Below are 22,729 nucleotides of genomic sequence, written 5' to 3' on the forward strand. Positions count from 1 at the left end.
CACTTTGGTTGTGTGAGTGAGAGTTCTTAGTTCATTGTTCTTATTCTTGTTCTTTTATTCTATTGATTTTCATTTCTTCTATTATTCTATATTTACTCTTTTATATGTATATTTTGTTTTAGAGTGGTAATCTCATCTATATCTTTCATTCTACTACTTCTAGTTTATTTGTATCTTTTTGTCTTAGAGTTGTATCTTCTATTTCTATCATCTTCTACCTCTTTCTCTATATTTACATGTAATTTTTGCATAGAGTTGTAACACTTTTTAATCAATAATATTTATTTGTAATATTTAGTTTAGAATTGTAATTATCTTACCCATTTCCATTGAGGCAAATACATATTTTCCTAACATTCAAAAGCTTATCCCTTTTTGTTTCAATGGAAGGGGAGACCATCAAAATCATGAAGCAAGACCTAGTGAGGTTGGATAGGTTTGATGGATCCAATTTCACTAGGTGGCAAGACAAGGTGAAATTCCTTTTGACAACACTCAAGATAGCCTACATCCTTGAGTCATCCTTGGCACCTCTAGCCGAGCCATCCGACAAAGACACTCCCGAGGAGGTGTAGAAAAGAAGGAAGAGAGAAGAGGACAACCTTCTTTGTAGGGGTCATATCCTTAATGCCCTATCCGATAGGCTCTATTACCTCTACACCGAGACCAAATCGACCTAGGAGATATGGGATGCACTTGAGAAAAAGTTTAAGGCGGAAGAGGAAGGTACCAAAAAGTTTTTGATATCTCAATACTTCGATTTCAAATTTTTTGGTGATAAACCTATTCTTCCTCAAATTCATGAATTGCAAATAATTGTTAATAAACTGAAAGTTTTAAAGATTGAGCTTCCCGAGGCCTTTCAAGTTGGCCTGCATTTAATGCTCATGTTTATTAGATCTAATCATTTTGGCCTGCATTAAATACATTAATGTTGTTCTTGACTCTGAAGCCAATACCATACGACCAGTGGTCATATCACCTCTGAACTTGACTAATAAGTCACAGCTTCAAGATCAATACTAAACACCATTGTCGTTCCCTGACTAATAAGTCAGTGCCATACACAAATAAGAAAACCTGCTATGCATTTACTATGCAATCAATGTCCATATATAGAGCACTCAACATGCCTCATCAATAACCATGCATGTCGCATACTGGGTGCATTTTTCTTACCTCTAGTTCGAGCGTGAAATAATAAAAGGTGACTCTTGAGAACGATCGTTCCTTAAGTCCATTGGTAGTCACCTAGTCATAACCAAATATAAAATCCCCTCAATAAAAATAAATAATAAAAGGTTCATGGTCTAAACCCCACTCTCAGGACCTCGAATCGTACTAAAACGGTTAGTAGATTCAATCCCGAGCCTTAGGAAATAAAAACCCGCGCTTAAACCTCATGAAACACCCATCCTGTCACAAAAGAGAGAGGGGGGGGGGGGCACGACTTGACATAGTGGGCCGCGGTGCGCCCCCAAGACAGAGAGCCTCTATCTGGGTACCAAGGGCAGGCCGCAACTTGCCCTAGCAGGTCGCGGTGCGCCTGCTAGATAAAGCATAAGGAAAGGCTCTAAAATGGGTCTAGGTCGCGACTTGCTAGAACTCGGTCACGACCAAATCCCATGAACCCAGCTCCCCTGCCATTTTCTCAATTCAAACCATCCAAAACCTTCACCGATTCAATCCCAAAATCTCAATCAAACATTACCACAACATAACCATCATTCAACCAACAAAACCTAAGCTTTAAACCATTCAAAACCACACCAAATAATCACTTCAACAATCAAAACTCTCAAACCTTAAACTATCCTTAAAACAGAGCAAAACCAGAAACTAAGGCTGAAAATCTTACCTTAAGGACATAATTGAATCCCCTTCAGCTGTTGATCACAAACCTAAACCTTCAAGCCTTGATTCCCTAGCTGAATCCTCAAGTTAAGCTTTAAAATTCCAAAGGAAAAGAGAGAAAGAGAGATGATCGATAGGCGGATGAAAGTTACTCTATTTTTCATCCTACTTCCTTCTACAGCTTTGTAACTGAAGCATATCCCATGGTCAAAAGACCAAAATGCGCCTAAGCCCAATTAAAAATCTTTACAACCACCCAAGGGCAAAACTGACATTTCCCACTTATCCCGCTAATCATAATTTACGTCCTCCAATTCTCGTTATTCCCAATATTCTTAAATAATAATTAAATCATATCCCATTACCCATTCATTCTTGATAATGTATTAAGCATCAAATTACCCCCAGACTTACCCCGAGCTTAGAAATTAATCCCGTTATGACCAAACCGCTAACTTGCATTCTAGGATCGTCTCATGCCGAATAGCTCGAACATATCAATAATGCGGTCTCATCCATAAATCACAAACATGCACATACATATATGCTCTTAACAGATCAAAATTACGACAATGCCTTTCTTATAAGAAGTGGGCCCACAAGCATGCAATTAACATAATATCATCATATAATCATGCATTTAATCACATAATTTCATATAAATCAATTATGGCCCTCCTGGCCACCTAATCCAAGCATTAATCCACATTAGGGAATTTTGGACATTACAGAGGATGTCCTAGCCGGGGTGGCTAGAGACTTTTCTATTTCTGAGATTGATCTACTGAAGTATAAAGGTCGGATTTGCGTTTCTATGAAGTCCGATATTAGACGAGAGATTTTGAATGAGTCTCATACCAAACCATATTCCCTACATCCGGGTAGGATGAAGATGTACCAAGACTTGAGGACTCTGTATTTGTAGCATCCCACAAATTTCCTAATAAGGCTAACGACCTTTATTAGGGGGCCAGGATGACAATATATGGAATTATGTGCTTATTTTTTATATTTAATTATAATTATGTGATTATATGACTAGTTGTGCATGTTTAGAGATATTAAATATGCATGTGGGCCCGTTTCTTATTAGAAGGGCAATCTTGGTAATTTTGCCCGTTACGGGTATAATTGTATATTTATGTGATATATGTGTGAGACCACAATATTATGTGGGTTTATTTGTGTTACTCGAAATGAGGCGATCCTAGGGAGCAAGTTAGTGGGAAAGTCACTGGGCTCAATACCCGTCTCGGGCCGAGTCGAGGGGTGTTTTAGGTATTAGGCATTTAATTGGGGTTATCAGGTAATGGAAATGAATAATTGGAGATATATTTGATGTTAGTGAATTTAGGAGGGGATATTGGGGAATTTGACCATTTTTTCCTCGGGGACATTTTTGGTACCTCGAGCCTTGGGATTAACTTAAGTCACTTAACTTAGGGAGCTAAAGACAAAAACAAAACAAGTAAACACACACTTAGAAGCTTGGACCGACTCTCTCTCCTTCTCTTTCACTTTTGTTCTCTCAAATCTTTCATAAGCAAACCATTGAAGAACTAAGGAATTTTTGGGCTAGAAATCAGAGAATTGAAGCTTAAACTTGGGGGATTAATTCTATTACAGTTTGCAGGATTAATCATCAGTGGAGGTTGCTTATAGGAGGGGTGCGCCACGATCCACAGGGCCAGATCGCGGCCCACCTGGGCATTTTGGCCTTGGGGAGTTTGTTTTAAAAGGGAACCGTTTTCATTGGGCTCGAGATCGATTCCACTGATGCTAGGATACCCCAGAGGCTAGGACTAGGTTTGGAAGCCTTTATTCGATCATTGATGATGGAATTCTACTTTATGGTTGTGACTAGGTTACCGCTAGGGGCTCGGAACCGGGATCATACTTGAGGGTCGTTCTTATTTATGCTTACTCGAACCTGAGGTAAGAGAACTGCACCTAATACTTGTTATATGTGATTAGGGCTTGGCCCGATTATTGTCAATTATCATGATTAGGGCTTAGGCCCTAAGAACATCTATATTTAAGCTAATGCTTCATACGCTGGTTGATACTTGCTTAAGTGTTCTATAATTGTTGTATGCATTCCATGGTTAGGGAATGAAGCCCCGTTAAATAAGTATGATTAGTAACGTGAGAATGGTTATTCGATGGTGTTATGTGATTAATATGCATGAGTGCTTATTTGTTGGGATATGCCTATCCATATCTATTTTTGTATTGTGGTCAGTATTCCTAGATCAGGGCTTGACTTATTAGTCAAGAACGGCAATAGCGCGTTGCGTGCTGGTCGAAAGGCTAAGGCCTGAACCAGCAACGTATTATTATGTTGGTCGGCCCTATGGTCGATGAAACATTAAAGCACTAGGTACACTGAACTAGCTTTACAGCTAGTTACTTAAGACCAAGGGCAAAAGCCCCAGGTGACTCTATGGACACAGAGCTAGGGCATAGGGCCCCGAGATTGACTCTATGGTCAATTCTAGAGGGCAGCGGCCCCAAGTTGGTCCAATGACTATTTTTCTGTATCTGGATGATGATATCTGGAGGTTTATGCACATGTTGAGTTTTCTTGCTGAGCCTTGGCTCACAGGTGCTTTGTGGTGCAGGTAAGGGGAAGGGAAAGCTTGACCAGCCATGAGTTGGAGAGCTTCGGTGGCGGCGTGTACATATGTGGCTACTCAACTACCACGGCCGGGGACATCTCAGAGGAACTAGGGTTGTAGCCCTGTTTTTGCCGCTTAGGCTGGCTAAATGTAATTTTGATGTATATTCACCTTTTTAAAAGCTGGTTGTAATGTTTCGGGATCCCATGTTTGTACGAAACTTTTTATATAAAAGGCAATGGTTCTTTGACCAATTTGTGTAACCCTAACCTTTGACATGAACCTTAGTTACACATTTTAAACCAAATGACTTGGTTAGCAAGTCTGACACAATTTTAAAGTACAGAGTGTATGGTCCTGGATTAGGAGGATGTTAAAGTATTGGTGGCCAGGGATATAGAAGGACGTAGTGGACTATGTGGCCATGTGTTTAACCTGTCAGCAGGTGAAGGCTGAACATCAAAGGCCAGCAGGGTTACTACAGCCTTTAGGGATTTCGCAGTGAAAGTGGGAGGATATCACCATGTACTTCGTAGTTGGATTTTCAAAGACAGTGGGACAATATGACTCTGTGTGGGTGATTGTGGATAGGTACACCAAATAAGCCCACTTTTTGCCTGTTAAGACAACTCATGCAGTGGAACATTATGACGAATTGTATGTGAAGGAAATTGTGTGAATTCATGGGGCTCCGAGGTCAATAATATTCGACAGGGACCCTACCTTCACCTCTAAGTTTTGGGAGAGCCTACAGAAGGCTATGGGCACAGAGTTGTGATTTAGTACTGCTTATCATCCTAAGATGGATGGACAGTCTTAGAGGACAATTCAGATAATGGAGGACATGCTACGGACATGTGTGTTGGATTTTGGGGGAACTTGGAGTAATTATCTCCCTTTGATTGAGTTTTTGTATAATAACAGCTATCAGTAAACTATCGAAGTGGCTCTGCATGAAATGTTATATGGGAGGAAGTGTAGATCGCCCACCTATTGGGATGAGACAGGTGAGAGAAAGTACTTAGGTCCTGAGGCTGTTCAGAGGATCAATGAGGCAATTGAGAGGATTAGAGCTTTGATGCTCGCCTCCCAGAGTTGACAGAAGAGTTACTCAGACTTGAGACGCAAGATTGTAGAGTATCAAGTCGGTGATCACGCATTTCTCAGAGTTTCTCCCCTGAGAGGGGTGAAACAATTTGGAGTGAGAGGAAAGTTAAGTCAGAGGTTTGTTGGCCCTTTGAGATTCTGGAACAGGTTGGGGACGTAACTTATAGATTGGCTATGCCTCTAGCTTTATCAGGGGTTCACAATGTATTTCATGTGCCCATGCTCCGGAAGTACGTATCAAACTCTACACATGTGCTGAGTTTTGAAAATTTGGAGCTGGATAAAGATTTGTCTTATGAGGAGAATCCGGTTTAGATCCTAGGCTGGAAGGATAAAGTCTTGTGGAAGAGGACCATAGCATTATTGAAAGTGTTGTGGAGAAACATCAAAGTGGAAGAGGCAACTTGGAAGCTTAAGTCTGATATGCGGTATCGATATCCCGAGTTATTCAAGTAAATATCGAGGACAAAATTTCTGTAAGGAAGGGATAGTTGTAACATCCCAAGTTTGCTAATAAGTCTTAGTGCCTTGATTAGCGTGTTGGTAGAGCAATAGCTGACTTAATTATATTATTATGTGATTAATTGTGACTGTTATCCCAAAAATTTGAAAAGAATGATGTGGCAATGAAATTGGCACATGGCATGAGTTAGTGGGGTGATCTGGCTTAGCAATGGACCAATACATCAGTTAAGAAATTGGACAGATAGTCAAGACAAATACACCCGACCGAAGAGAATATTTGGTCTGAGGGTTGCTTGGCTCAGACCCCAGTTTGAAGACCCTAATAATTGATTTGAAGCCAAGTCCAAGAAGATTGAAGGAGAGATTTGGATTTCGGTTCAAGGGATAAAAGCAATAGGTCCGATCGGACCTAAGCTTAGGGGACCTCTTGATAGTTTGGCTCGAACGTGTCCAAAGAGAATGACTAAGGCTTAAGTTTTAGTCAAGGGGAAAGCCACATAATGGCCGATCGGGTATGCCATGGAAGAGGTAGGCTTGGGCTTGAACGAGGTGAGAAGGACGAGGAAAGTGGGCTCGGACCACCTTGGTCCGAGGAGAAGAGTGCAAGGTTCGATCGGACCTTGGTTGAACAAGGAAGGCTCGGACCATTTTGGTCCGAGGAGAAGAGCATTGTGTCCGATCGGACATGCCCATGGGAGGTGCCTTGGACCATTTTGGTCCGAGGAGATGGAATGGAGAAGATGGCTCGGACACAATGAAGGAGTATACCTCGGACTTGCCCGAGGTAAGGAGCAAAGGAAGTGGCCTCGGACCACCTTGGTCCGAGGAGAGCCAAACTTACATGACCTTTGGTCCGAGGAGAGCCATGCACATACCACCTTTGACCTACGAAAAGCTTGAAGGAGTAATCAACATGCATGTGAGACTACGTCAAACTTCCCGAAATGACTTCAGTGAGAATTGGTCTAAGCATCCGGGAATCTCTCACTCCTCACTCGAATTTAGGATCAGTTGTATTTCAAACATTTATTTTGTAATATAAATATAAGGTGAATAATAAAATATCCCTATCTAAAGGGGATATCAGTTGAGAATCCCAGGTCTATAAATAGAGGGTTGGGAGGATCGTAAAAGGACTTTTTTTTTGGCAAAATTAAGAGTTAACCTGTGTTCTAGAGAGAGAAAGTGTTTTTCCCTGAGAGAACCCCTTTTTGTATTCTGGAATATTTTGCACTGAAGAAACTTAGTTGACACTGTTCATCTGATCTTGAGTGTGAATACAGTAATAAAATCTCTAAGTGGATTAGGCTATTACCGATTATCGGGGCTGAACCACTTTAAAATCTCGTGTTATTTACTTTCATTGATAAAAACTGTCTATTGTCGTTTATAATTCTCTTGAAGGCTTGTCGTAGTTGACGTTCTTACGTCGTTGGCTAAAATCACAGTCAACATTTTGGTGCTTTCATTGAGAGCCTGAAGAGAAGACAGATAGTCCCTGAAGCAATATGGCGCCTAAGAACACCACCGCGGCCTCCAAGAGGGCAAGCACCTCCAGGGAACATGCAAGATCGGAAGGCCCCAGCGTTCAAGATCGTGAGAATGAGCCCAGGGTCGTGCTTGAGGATGTAGCTCCTGAAGTTGAGGAGCTCCAGGAGACCATGAGCGCGTTCCCGGAGGAGTTGGCCCAGTTCAATGCTAGGCAGGAAGCCTTTGCTGAGGAAATGGCCAAGCAGAGACGAGAGATGGACACTAGGAGCGAGGAGATCCGTCGCAGCAAGAGGAGGCCGACAGGCGACATCGCGAAGCTGCACTTGCTCTGGAGGCAGCTACGCAATTGACCCGAGCCAATGCTCAAGCTGTGCCTGGGGTGACACCCACCCCAGAGGCAAGGACCACAGAGGCTGGTCATAAGAAAACTGATAGGCCAAGCAGGAATGGTGGTAACCCACCTGGTCATGAGGAAGAGGGAGTCCGATCGCGCACTGTCTCAACCCAGAGAGGGAACTCTAAGACCCCCTCAAGGAGCCCCAGATCAGAGACTTCCAGGTCAGGAAGTCATAAGTCAGGCAGCAAGAAAACACCTTCTGAGCAGGGGCACAACAAAGCTCCTCATGGCAAGGAGACTTCCCACTTCAAAGATGGACATGGGCGTGATGAAGCTGACAGTTACCACACCAACTAGTCGAAGGAGAAGAATAATAACCGACGAGGAGGAGAGGATCAGCCGGCTCAAATGGGGAAGCCACCACGGCATCCCAACCAGCGTAATGGCAAAGAGCACGCTCCACCTAGTAGACCTTCCGAGAAGACTCAGAGTACGGTGTTCGACCGGTTGGGAAAGAACACTGCTTAGAAGGACCTAAGGGACGTCATTGATGACAGAAGGAGGACCGTTCCGGTCGAAGGGCAGGAGCCAATCCGTCCTACCAGTCGAGTAGAAATACTCGATGTTGATACGACGGATAGGAGTGCCCGACCAAACGGCCCCGATAGTGCGTCCCCAGCAGTGGCCCCGGGCATCCAAGCCCAGCTTGATGCTTTAACGGCGGCAGTCCAAAGTTTGTCAAAACAACCAGTTATTAATCCGGTAGACCACAGAAGTCGTAGCCCTTTTTGTGCTAGAATAAGAGTGGCCCAACCACCAAGGAAATACAAAGCACCGGTATTGCCAGTTTATATAGAAAAGGCAGACCCGGTGAGACACGTTGGGAAGTTCGAAGATCAGATGGAGCTGCTTGGGGTGAGTGATGACTACCGCTGCAGAGTCCTCCCCACAACCTTGTCAGACACTGCCCAGGAGTGGTACTGGAAGTTCAAACCTGACTCCATCACCTCTTGGGAGAGCTTTAGGAAGGAGTTCTGCAGGCAGTTCAGTACTGCCCGAACCCCTCCTGTTTATGCCAACCACTTGGTGGACATTAGGCAGGGTAAAGATGAGTCTCTCAAGAACTACATTCAAAGGTTTATAAGAGAAGCCAATCAGGCTACCGCGGTTGGAGATGAAGGGAAAATGGTTGCAATCTCCTCCGGTATTATTTATCGAAGTCCTTTATAGGACAGCATCCACCGCCATCCAATTTCAACTTTACAGCAGTTTTTAGACCGGGCAAACCTTGATGCCATTGAGAAAGGAGAGAACGGGTTGAACAACCCAAGTGGATCAGATGAAACTCCAAAGGATAGCGGAAATGATCAAGGTGGTAGTAAGAAACGTGGGAATAACGGGTCTGACCGCCGCAATGAGAAAAAAGCTAAGTCGGGATCGAATGACAAGCCTACGAAGTATGAACCTCGATTCACCAACTACACCACTCTTTCGGCAACCCGAGCGGAGATCTATCTAGCCAGCCATCAGGAGGTCGCTTACCGGAGACCCCCACCAATCAAGAAAGAAATGAGTAAGAGGGATAAGAACAAGTTCTGTCGTTTCCATGGAGACTATGGTCACGACACGAATGAGTGTAATCACCTTAAGGATGAGATAGAGTTTCTCCTCCGGTCGGGGAAGTTAAAAAAGTATAAGGCAGAGAAGACCCAGGGAGAGGGGAGTAGCAATAATCCTGGGTTCAAGCGGCAACGATCCCCACCTTTACAACCTGAACCTGTGGACTTCACACTAGATACAATATGTGGAGGACTGCATCTTACTGGGGATAGCCATAAGGCGAGAGAAAGGTATGCTTGCACCCTTCGTCATGAGTTGGGTGCGGCATCCACCTCCGAGGTCATGACAGTGGAGGAGCGACCATCCAAGAACCCAAGGTATGAAAGTGAGTCCCTCACATTCACTGAAGAAGATGCTAAACACGTGAGGTATCCTCACAATGACCCCCTTGTTGTGACAGTCCAAATAGCTAATATGAAGGTGAAAAGATGTCTGGTTGATACGGGAAGCTCCGTAAACATTATTTATAAGTCTTCTTTTGAAAAAATGAAGCTATCCATCAATGACTTGAAGCCATGCTCTCACGTCATTTATGGGTTTACTGGAGAGGGACTATCACCAGCTGGGACAATAAAGTTACCAGTCACCACGGGGGAAGCCCCCAAGCATGAAACCGTGATGACTGAGTTTTTGATTGTTGACTGCCCGTCTGCCTACAATGTGGTTATTGGTCGACCATTACTCACCAACTTGCATGCAGTAGTTTCAATTTGGCACCTATCTATGAAGTTCCTGACCAGCGCTGGCATAGGCTGCGTCCAAGGAGACCAAAGGGAAGCTAGAGAGTGCTATAATGCCTCGATAGCTAAGGCGAAGAAAGGTGCCAAGGAGAACAACATGATTGTGTGTGTTGAAAGAGAGGAGGTGGATGAGATGGATGTGGACCAGAGTCTTGTAGTAGTGAACGATGAAGAGATGTTGGAAGAGTATGGCCAGGAGAGCACTCCTAGTTTAAAAGAGCAGAAGGCCCCATTAAGTGATGAAGTCACCAAATAGGGCGTTGCCCAAAGCGAGGGAAGAGATATTGATCCTCGCTTTGGGGATTATGAGAGTGATGTGGGACCGTCCGAGGAGTTAGAGGAGGTCCCTATAGATGAGAATGACCCAACAAGAGGGGTCAAGATTGGGAAGAAGTTGAAAGCTGAGGTGAGAGTACAGCTGATAGAATTCTTACGAAGGAATCAAGATGTCTTTGCCTGGTCTCACAAGGATATGTGGGTATCTCACCAACTGTGATCAGCCACGTGCTCAACGTGGACGAAAGATATCCGGCGGTACAGCAGAAGAGGAGGTTGCTTGACAAGGTTCGAGCAAAGGCTCTTAAGGAGGAGGTAGAGTGATTGAAGGAGACACTACACCAAATACCTATTACCATAACACATGATTATAATAGATTTTAAAAAGAGTTATGGTAAATGAAAAAGATTTCAGGCGGCAACTTAAAATAAGGTACCGCCAAAATAACTTAGCTTTTTTTACTCAAACTTTTTTCAACCCGTGTACCCACTTCCCCTATACCCATTTCCTCAACCATTCTTTGGTCTTCCCTTTCCTCTCAGTCCCTTCAATCTTCAATGTTCTTCGTCTTTCCATTCCTGGTCCGTGCGTGGTGGTCTATCTCTCTCGGTTTCCCGTAGACTCGGTCTCTCGGTTTCAGTTCGTGGTCCGTTCGTAGCTTGCTCTTGCAAGTCAGCCCTCTTGCAGGTCAGCCCTCTTGCATGTCTTCCCGTAGCTTGTTTTGTTTTTGTTATTGCAGTGTGGGTTTTGTGTAGATTGTTGCTCTGTTTTATCGGACATTTGTTTCTAATTTGCATTTCTTCTGGCATTTCTTCTACATTTCTAATCTGCATTTCTTCAGTCTTGCCTAACCCGTAGCTTGCTCTTGCAGGTCAGCCCTCTCTTTGTACCAAGTTCTCCTTTGCTCTATCAATGGAGGAGCCTCTTCTATTCTGATAAATACCTCAAACCCACCAGCTGTTTCACTCATTCTCAGGTACACAAATTAGGCACCTTTACTGTTTTCATGTTTCTTTTGCTTAATTAACTTCTTTTATGTTTTTTTTTTACTTTGTTCACATTTTTCTTTGGTGTTGTAAATCTTGAATATGATAGAATACAGTCTTACTTGAATGGAAAAAGAAAATTGCACTCTTGTAAATGAATCAGGTGGTCTCAGAATTTAGTAGGGTGTCGTACTTGCTTTGCTATATGATGACTGATCATATGATGGTATTCTTAAATTAGGTTTTTCTTGTTTGACCTTTTTAAATCTGGTCTAGATGAAAAATGGTCTCTTTTCATTTCCAGATCCTAATAAAATATTAAGATGTGATCGAACAATTCAGTCTTTTGCTAAAACAGGGGAAGGTTTATGCTTAAAGTATGTATTAAATCTGTGTTGGTACATGCACCTCATAAATGTATACATGATATGTGATGAGATCTCTGTGTGTACATGGTACAACCTGTGTGTATTAAAAACTAACAGTTGTCCAATTCTTTAAAAATGATTTAACTAATTAGGTTTGTTCTCCTTTTAAAGAAATAGTTTGAATTAAATTGCATAAGTTTTCTGATGACTGGGTATATCATTTATTTATTTATAAACACTAAATTTTCACAACAAAATGCATTGCCTGACTTGATCATCTTGAAGTCAGTGTTACTCAAAAGTTGACCAAAGCATGAAATGTAATATCAAACTGGAAAAAATATAAAATATTAAAAGCTGCATAGATAAGGAGCTACAATAATTAATAAAATTCAGGTTATATTTATGAGTTGTCCGACATGGTATATTGGTGGTGAGAATTAAGAAATTAAATAAGTATATGAATATTATTATTTATCTCATACTGGTTTGGTTTGTCTACCTGGCTTATTTCAATTTGGCAATGACAATGTCAAAATGAGTTACTGTATCCTTGAAGGCTTCACAAAATTGTGATTTGAGGAAGAAGATCATATCTTGACAGTCTGGCGAATCTCTTAATTAAATGTTTGTGAGCCAATATTCTTAAGGAGTACACCATTAAGACCCTTTGAACTAATTCTTATATTCTGCCTACTTGCATTGTTTAATCATACTATTATTTATCTTTTTGCTAAAAAGTAATATTAATAAATTGATTTTGGTGCTTTACATGTGTCCTTGTAGTATTAGCGACACAGATATGAATATAGGTTAATTTAATAGAGGGATACCAAATTAGAAATCATCTATTTCTAGTGTACAAAACAAAACAAATAAAATTAATTTGTTACAGATATAATTGCTATATTTTCCTAGCTATTAATTTCCATTAATAAATTTCATGTATAAGATTTTACCATGTATATTGCTCTCTAGAAATAGAAATCTCTGTGTGTTTGAGATGAGATCTTTGGCTATTGGTCCTGTAATTCAGCTGATTAAGTTCAGTATTAGATCTAGACTAGCCAGGTTGCCTAAGCTGAAAGTGAGGACCAGTGAGGTGGCGTTCTTAGAGGCTATTACTCAGTTATAACTGTTTTTGTTTGGCTATTTGAGCTTGGTTTGTTTTCTTGCTGGTTTATTGCTTTTTTAGGTCCTGTGTGGAGGCGTTCTTAGGGGCTATTTCTCAGCAGTTTTTGTTTTTGTTTGGCTCTTTGAGCTTGGTTTGTAATCTTGCTGGTTTGTTCAATATATTCATTTTTTCCATAAAAAAAGAAAAGAAAATTGGTGGTTAAAAGAAGACATTACACTGTAAAATAAGCAGACAGACAAGCTCTGAAATAATTTGGTACCAAATAAATATAAAAGCTCCTCCTAGTTATGTTAAAAAGATAGTATTCTAATTATTTAACATAATAAATTTATTGTTTAGCTAAAGTACATGTAAATTAATACAGTAGGAAATCGCTTACAGTAGGAAACTTGCATTTAGTATACTGTTTCATACTGAAGTCACTGAACCATGAATGGCTCATATCATTGATGTTTCATTTCATTTCCATGTATAAATGAGAATACAACTCTTCTTTTTCCTGTGCTTATATCAGTGTTTGGTTGTTCTACTAAAAGTTCTCTGTCATTGTTAATTATAAAGTTCCATAATTTTGATAATGATTGTAAAACTAGTCTCAAAAACAATAAAAAATGGATATAAATATTTTGCAAAGTAAAAGAGAAATCACATCTGTAAAAACGAGCTTGTGTGAGACTAAATATGCTGATATGTATGTTGAGTCTACTTTGCTAAAGTTTATTTTAAGATTTTGGTATCAATATCAACTTTGACGAAGTGGGTGAGTTCAAATAATAAAAAAATGCAGGGGTCAAAACATGAGATTCTCAATGGTGTGCGAGTTATTAATACATCTTCTAATCAGTTTTTTCTAAGGCTTATTGGTAGCAGTAATAACACTCCCATGAAATATTTATATTTTCTTTATAAAGTTCTTTTAAAGATAGTGTTGTGATATTGGGTTTAGTAGGGAATTTTATTCCATGTAAGTAACTGTCTTTGGTATGTGGTGATGGCTGCACGGCTGTCTTATTTGGTAATGAAATTCTAATTCATTAATTGAACAATTTTTAGATAAGAATTATTTTTTCATATCTCATGTAATTGTTATTAATTTTAGACTATTTCAATAAAAAAAAAATATAGTAATAACACTCCCATGAAATGTTGCAGAGCCTAATTTCCTCATTAAACTTGGATTCTCGCAGGTAAAACCACAATGATAAAACTTGAATACTAATAAAACAGTCCCAACATGGAAAAATTACTCATCTAGTTAATTTTCATAACAATGATCAGAGTTACATATGAACAAACATGGAAAACCACAAGGTTTCTTTTTTAAAAGAAGGATTAATAAAGAAATAATATAAGATAAAACCACTCTTGTTACATTTATTTGATATTCCAACTTTTATTTTTGGTTGTTTGAGCTTGCTTGCCATGTTGTTTAGTTTGTTAGTTTATCATACATGCTTGTTTAATATCTATTGACAAATTTTAATTTTGTATTAATCTTTTAAGTATTGATTATATTCTTCAGGTTGGGGATCGAATTGGCAAGGAGCATTGCAAAGGTAATTTGCAAGAGGTACGGAATTTGTTCTTTTAACTCTTATTATTAATATCTTTAAAATGTTAGAGGAGTTTGAATATCTTAAATATTCATCCATAGAGAAGTAGGTTCTGAGATTAAAATTGTGTGCTGCGGTGATAACGGAAGGTTGAAAACTTGTGTGTATTAGAGAAGTAGGTTCTGGAAAATTTGTTTGTGTGCTGCGGTGATATAAGGAAGAAAACTTATTGTGTGTTGTTTGAATTTTTTGACTTGGTATTGATAGATGGTTAGGTAAGCTTTTATATGTATAGATTAGATTTTTCATTATATGTATAGATTAAATTTTTCATTTAGTCATAATGTTTTCATTATTTCCATATGTATAGATTAGATTTAATTGCCACAACCCAAGCTAAAATCTTGTCTTTGATCCAAACCCAATTAGTTAGTGGCTACCATTTTAGAATCTGATTATTAAATTAAAAACAACACTAGAATCTCTTGAAAGCTTAATGAAACTAAAGTACTAGAAATTAGTAATAGATTTAGACCAATAAATCTTTAGTGGGACTAAGAATCATGGTACTAGAAAATCAAGTAACTGCTATAACATAAAAGGAAAAAGAAAAAGAAAAGAAAAAAATAGTTTGGTGAAAAGTTCACTTCCTCTCCTCAGCATCAGTTTGATGATTATGACTCAGATTGCTAGCTGATCCTTTATGGAAATGAGTTCAGTTCTGAATCTTCTGATCAGTGCAGAGCCTAATGGGTTTGAAGCTCATAAAGTCCCCACTCATAAATTTATTTGCCCAAAAAAGATTTCAAATCAAACAAATATTATTAGCTCTTCATTTCTTCTGAGCACTCAAGGCTTTAGTTGAACCAAATTTAATAGTTTTGAATGAATGAATTACAAGTAGTTTATAAAAATTCACCATAAGTAAGGCTCAAGAATCAAGATGCACCTTATGTATTTGTTGTGATGTGGTGCTGCCCATATCAGTGGCTCATATATCATAAACCCATCGACAAAAATTTCTTAGCTTGGTCCCATCCCATGATTCTGTTCAACCTTAGATCACACATGGTCACTGTCACCATAATAATCCCATATTGGCATCTAACATCATAAAACATATAGAAACATGCTAGAGTTGCATTTTTGGACTTAACACCTTTCTACTCTTTTGTACAAAACCCCATTAATTAATTCTTTGCCCAATTTCAAGAGAGCTCATGCAAAAGCATTGAGAAATAAATTGAATAAAACATGTAGCTGTAGGGTCACCACGCAAAGGATCTTCAATTTCATCATCATTCTCAATCAAACTCTCAATATTATCACATTGAGTGTCATCAAATGGAAGCATTCAAAAGCATATTTAGAGATTTTGAAAGCCACGCTAGAATTAATTTCCATTAAAAAAGTTAAAAGAGGAAACCTTGAAGTTGAACAACACCAATGTACATCTCAACGACCAAAAACTATTAAAAGACAAAATCCCCAACTCAAATTCACAAGTGAGGGAAGGAAAGAAAAAATAAGTGTATAGACAAAAGAAAAAAAGAAAAAGAGAAAGAGAAAAACTAGAGCTTTACCAAAAGTATAGATGGATAAACAAGAAGATTGTGAGTGAAGTAGTACTCACAATCTTCTTCATGAAAATAACTGAAGCTAAAAAAATAACCTACTATTATTATTCTTCATGAAAGTGAACCTTTTAAACAGTAGGGAGCGCTAAAATGTATTCGATAAACAACCAGCCAAGAAGAAACAAAGAGAGAGACTATGAACCATACTTGAAACTCGTTTAATCATAACTTGCAAGCTAGCTTCTCATGTCCCATCCTTAATTTTCTGAAATTAGAAAGATTATACAGAAAAAATTAGAAGAAAATAACTATACTTAACTTTCTTTGATAATATTTTCTCTAATTAATCCACTAGACAACTACATACAACTATATTAAAGCATTAGATCATATATAAATCTTTATGATTACAGTTATTATATTAAAACTACATAATCATGCTATTTTAGATCAACATTTCTTCAGTAACATTAAGACCTTCCATGATTCTGTCATGCCTGAAAGATCTCTGCATAAGAATACAAGCATATACTGTATTATATTCCAAAGAAAACAAATTTTAGAACAACCAACTCATGTTTATTTCCCAAAAAAAAATAGAAAGAAAGAGAATATATGACGTCCTGCCAAAACAGCAGTGCCTTACCAACCATAACAAATATGCAAATAATTATGTTGTTCACTATCAAAAATCATATAAACTGTAATAACTAATAATCGCAGTACAGTCAATCAAACACACACCAGCCAATGTATTCTCAAACAAGTTTAAAGGGAATATTTAAATAGTGTCATCACCAATTGACAGAGCAAGAATATATGTCAAACACACTAGATTGCCTTGTTTTTTTGTTTGGAATGGCATGCAACGGTTAAGGTCTGAAGCTTGATTAGACAAGTGGAATACAATACCATAGACATTTCTTCACAAATAATTTGATTCAACCAGCAATTTAGCCTACAAAAACTCTGTATTGTTACTCAAACTGAAACCTTTTACATGCTTAAAAGATCATTAAAGGGTCCATAAGATCCATAAAAAAACGTTAGAAACAAATCAATCATTTTAAGTTAATAACTGAAGCTAACAAATATACCAATGGCAACCATTCTTCATGAAAATAACTGAAGCTAAAAAAATAACCTACTATTATTTTATTTTATTTTTATCAAGAAAAAGGTAATTTATTGATCAAACACACTGATTACAACCAGAAAACAAACAGAGCAAACACAGCTCACAAACACACTGAAAACAATCAGAAAAACAAACAGAGCAAACACAGCTCTCAATCAATACAGACTAGACAAGAATTGAGTCATTTGAATAGCTCTAGAAGTCCTAGCCTTAGATCGAAGCTTTAAGCCAAATAATCTAACTGAAACAGAGGTTTTAATTAGACTAGTTACAGTAGAGACCATAAAACAGCTGCTGTCAAAATGGCATCTGTTCCGAGTAAGCCATATGTAATAAACTGAAGCTGCTAGAGCTGTAATAGTGATCTGGTCTGTAATGTTCTTCCTGTCAGCCTCCAGCCAACTTCACCAGTCTGTAAAGATAGGAGGCCAACAGAGCCCTTGCAACCAGTCAAAAACAACCTGCACAACTCTCCTAGAAAAAACACACTCAAACCTACTATTATTATTCTTCATGAAAGTGAACCTTTTAAATAGTAGGGGGCACTAAAATGTATTCGATAAACAACCAGCCAAGAAGAAACAAAGAGAGAGACTATGAACCATACTTGAAACTCGTTTAATCATAACTTGCAAGCTAGCTTCTCAAGTCCCATCCTTAATTTTCTGAATTAGAAAGATTATACAGAAACAATTAGAAGAAAATAACTATACTTAACTTTCTTTGATAATATTTTCTCTAATTAATCCACTAGACAACTACATACAACTATATTAAAGCATTAGATCATATATAAATCTTTATGATTACAGTTATTATATTAAAACTACATAATCATGCTATTTTATATCATATAGCTATAAACCCAGCTACACAATTTATCATCTCTTTATGCTTTCTTTAGTTCTCAAGATAGCAAATTAGAATCAATCAAGTTTTCCATAGTATTGGACCTTTTTTAAATTTTCTCTTAAATAAAACAGTGAGTTACTAAAATATTACCCCTTTAATATCTAATTAATCTTAATAATCATTTGGTGTGCTAAAGTAAATTTTACCATTACCAATATAAATTTGTAGCTTTCTTAGTTAAATACTTAGAAAAGTCCTCATATGTTTCTCTAAGTATAAACTTTATAAGTCCTAAGTTATAACTGGATTAGTTTGAAAATTATAATTGGAAAACTACATCTCCAAAAATTCTCAAACTTCACAGAATTAACCTTGGCTATATCAAGCAGTTTCTTGTAAAATTTTACACAAAAATAATTATTTTTACTTAGTGACATTTATTTTCAAAAATCTTACTTTAACGCTGTCTAGGAATAGGTCAATCTTTTTAACAAATTTTGAGACTTTATAAAATCTATTTGGTTTATTAATCTGGTCCAAAATTTTTTAGGACCATAATAGGCTGTGTAAAAAACACTCACACCAAAAATAAAATCATTTTAGGAATTTTTACTTGGTAAAACGGATACTCAAAGTTGTCGCTAAAATTAAAATCAGTCTGCAGAAAAATTGAACACATCTGTTGAATATGAATCTAATAATTTGGATACAAGCTAGAGTAGAATGAAATGAAGCCTAGTCTAAAAATGCTTAGGATAGTACCAAACAATAGTTTTTTTCCTGTGTAATCATACACACATCAAAGATCTATTTCTTTTTCCAGTAGTAAAGCAAACCTAGTCAAGTGCATCAAATTTGAAGTTGTCCACTTCACATGCACCCTAGATAAGAATTAGATAACAAATATTCACTTGAAACCATCAAATTAATGGAAAAAAATTCAGTGTTTTTATCTGTACCCAAAAAGAAATAAATTATAAGTTAATCATTTTGGTTCCAATATCCTCCAACCTCCTAACAGAAACTTTGGAGAGCTAAGTAAACATTAGTGATAAAAATATTTCTCATCACATTTCTGTTAAAAAAAATTAGTAATTAGCAGAGCTTACCTGAGAAAAGTCAAAACGACTAGACCTGCTGGGCTTTGTTAAAATAGTATCCACAGTCTTCTTGACACTGTTTTTGACACTAGTAAGAAATGAATGAATTGCTGAATTCTTCCTCTCTTGATTCTCTTTAAATGTTCACCTTCTCTGTTATTATTCTATTTCTCTCTAAAGTTCTATTTTATTTTCTGTCTTAATTCTCTCTCTAAATCTAAAATAACCCTGTTCTTCTAGAAATGTTTACCACTTATTCTGAACACAACTCACCATACACGGTTATATAATCAAACTGAGAACTAATAATGATCTATAAACCACAAATCTGGAATCAATTATAAATTTATATCCATTAACAATCAGAAAAGGTACGAGACCATAAAGAAATCCCAAACACTCTACAAGGAACTATAACAAATTTGTAAATTGGAATTAAGTAATTAACTCCACTCTAGAATCTTCAGCAAAAGTGATCATTTAACTCTGAACAAGCAACTCTGCCCCTGAATGAAATTCAATAAAGCTTTAAACTTCAATAACCCAAATATATTGAAATTCAACCAATGCATGTTTTCTTTTAAAAGCATGCGTGTGAATGACCTTGTCATGACCCTGATATTACAACCGCAAATAATGTGATTGTCTTGTCTAACAGTTGTTAAACCCAGACAAAAAACAAGATTTTAGTAAGAGAACAACATCAAATACAAATTCATTGGAGATGGATAAAAGTTGGATCCATCTTAACAGGTTAGTAACCAAAATCATATAGTTTATTTTGGATATAAGTTGAAGTGTTAGTGCTTGATTATTGACGTATGCTCTAAAATTGTAGAGTAACGGTGGAATATGAGCAAAAAGCTAGAGAGTTTGTTGAGACAGCCATGACGAATCTTGGATTTCCAGCCAAGATTCTTTGTCCATGCAACAAATGTCACAATCTAAGCCATCAACTTTCACACGAAGTTGTCGAACACTTAGTTTTGTGGGGCATGGACCATTCTTACAAAACATGGTTTCATCAAAATCTGGAACTACAGACAACGCTGATGAGGATGCCTTGACAAAATTGTTTGGTAACCAAAAATCTGGTCGTTTAATCGGACAAGGAAGAGACGTGACAAGGTCAAAGCTAACTGTTGTTAATATGTGTAATAGCAAGATCTCCAAGTTAGAAGAAGAGCAACATAATATGAAGCTCAAAATGACTGAAATGATGAATCTACTTAAAGAACACTTGGTGGTATTTCTATCTTGCACTTATAAATCTTAGTTTTCTTTTCTTCCAATAAAACTTATCTTGGTTTTATATTTAGGTTGGTGGTAAAGTGACACCAAGCGAAGGACAGTCTCGCAATGTACTGCAGTCAAACAATGTTCAGTCCCCTAAGGTAAATTATAAAAGTTGTTATTGTTTTAAATTTTCATTTTAGAAGAACAATTACAGAAACTAATATATTGTCTTTAAAATAAATTTGGTAGAGTGTTGCACTAGGAAAAAGACATAACTTTACAGAAGGGAAGAATGCTTGCTACTTGCTTGACTGGGCAGATGCAATTGTTGCTGAAGATCGTTGGGATTCTAGTGATCCAAATATAACTGTACATGGAAAGCCTCTTGGACCAGACTTTATGCGAGTATGGGTTGATGTTGCTATTGTACCAGAGTCTTACTTATTTCGTCCTAATCATGCGATGCTTACAATACAAGAAGCAGTTGGTTCCACAGTTGCATGGCCTTCTAAAAAAGTTGTTCCAAGAGGTACATTTTTATACTAAAAAAATAACTAATGTCTTATAATTTAGTGTTTTGTTTCTTTGTTTGCTTTGGTGTAGTTTTGAATCTATTATTTTGTATGTGGTGTCCTTTCTTGGATATAATTTCCATAGCATTTTTTTAGAAGTAATTTGTGATGCTAGATAATAACAATAAAATATTTCTTTGTTTATTTTGCAGATATGACAGGCGAAGTATAAAAGGATACTTAAGACTCCTTGAAAGTAGTAACTTTTAGACTGTTTGAATACTTAAAGAATATTTTGTTGTTAATGACAGTGTTGCATGTTTTAAACTAAATTATGGATTGTTAATTCAATGTAGAATGTTCTTACTTTTTGTTATTTGAAAATCAAGTTCATTTGATGATGCCAGTATATATTAGAAAGCTAATTTTAATTATATAAAAAAAATTAAAATATAATAGAATAAATTAGTGTAATATAAATAGAATATATAATGAGAATTTAAATATATCTAAATATAACAATAATAGGAAAATTGAGTTATAATATATATTACAATAACACTTTTTATGCAAAGAATTATGTTATGGAAACTTTATTATATAACACAAATAATGTGTTATACTAAAGTGTAGTATAACACAAAAAATGTGTTATACTAAAGTGTAGTATAACACAAAAAAAGTGTTATAGTAAAGTGTAGTATAACACAAAAAAAGTGTTATACTAAAGTGTAGTATAACACAAAAAAAGTGTTATAGTAAAGTGTAGTATAACACAAAAAAAGTGTTATACTAAAGTGTAGTATAACACAAAAAAAGTGTTATAGTATCGACTATAAATAACATAATTCAACACTTATCTATATATTAAAATAACACAGAAATTGTGTTATCGTTGACAGTACAATAACACATCTGTATAACACTGATAAAGTGTTATGGTAAGTACCCTGACCTACGATAACACAGTATGTCTTAACACATCAGAAAGTGTTATCGTAGGTTTTGATAACACATTTTTGGAGTTATTAAAAGCATTTTTTCTTGTAGTGAGAACGAGTTTATTAGAGAGGCATACTATCCAGCTTGGGTTTCAAACCCAGTCTTGGTGCCCAAACCCAATGGAAAGTCGAGGACTTGTGTAGATTTGACTGATCTAAACAAAGCATGCCCGAAGGATTGCTTTCCTTTACCAAGAATAGACCAGTTGGTAGATGCAACCTCTGGTCACGAGACTTTATCCTTCATGGACGCGTATTCGGGGTACAATCAGATCAGCATGCATCCTCCTGATGAAGAGCATACCAGCTTCCGAACGGATATAGGGCTGTATTGCTATAGAGTGATGCCCTTCGGATTGAAGAATGCAGGAGCTACCTACCAGCGCTTGGTGAATGGCATGTTTCGTGACTTAATCGGCAAGAGCATGGAGGTGTACGTAGACGATATGCTGGTGAAGTCAAAGGAAGCTAAGGGGCACGTGGGAGACTTAGAGGAGTGCTTTGCAATATTAAGGAGGTATAACATGAAGTTAAACCCCCTCAAGTGTTCATTTGGAGTGGGTTCCGGAAAATTCCTTGGGTTTATTGTTAACTCCCGAGGAATAGAGGCAAACCCAGATAAGATCAAGGCTCTCATAGAGATGAATTCTCCGACAAGAATAAAAGATGTGCAAAGCTTGACTGGGCGGATTGCGGCTCTAAGCAGGTTCGTTTCAAAATCAACAGACAAGTGCGTCCCGTTTTTTAACTTGCTTAAAGGAG

The 22,729-nt window shown here is 37.5% G+C and overlaps 1 long non-coding RNA gene across 1 annotated transcript; it reads left to right on the top strand.

The window, feature by feature from the left end:
• Window positions 1-14,499: 14,499 nt before the first annotated feature.
• On the top strand, window positions 14,500-20,095 carry LOC133828959 (uncharacterized). The gene is made up of 3 exons (XR_009891414.1): window positions 14,500-14,568; window positions 19,877-19,971; window positions 20,057-20,095. It is a non-coding gene; the product is annotated as an uncharacterized LOC133828959 (long non-coding RNA).
• The last annotated feature ends 2,634 nt before the right edge of the window (window positions 20,096-22,729 follow it).

Source organism: Humulus lupulus, chromosome 4 (genome assembly GCF_963169125.1).
Source record: "Humulus lupulus chromosome 4, drHumLupu1.1, whole genome shotgun sequence".
Taxonomy (NCBI): Eukaryota; Viridiplantae; Streptophyta; class Magnoliopsida; order Rosales; family Cannabaceae; genus Humulus; species Humulus lupulus.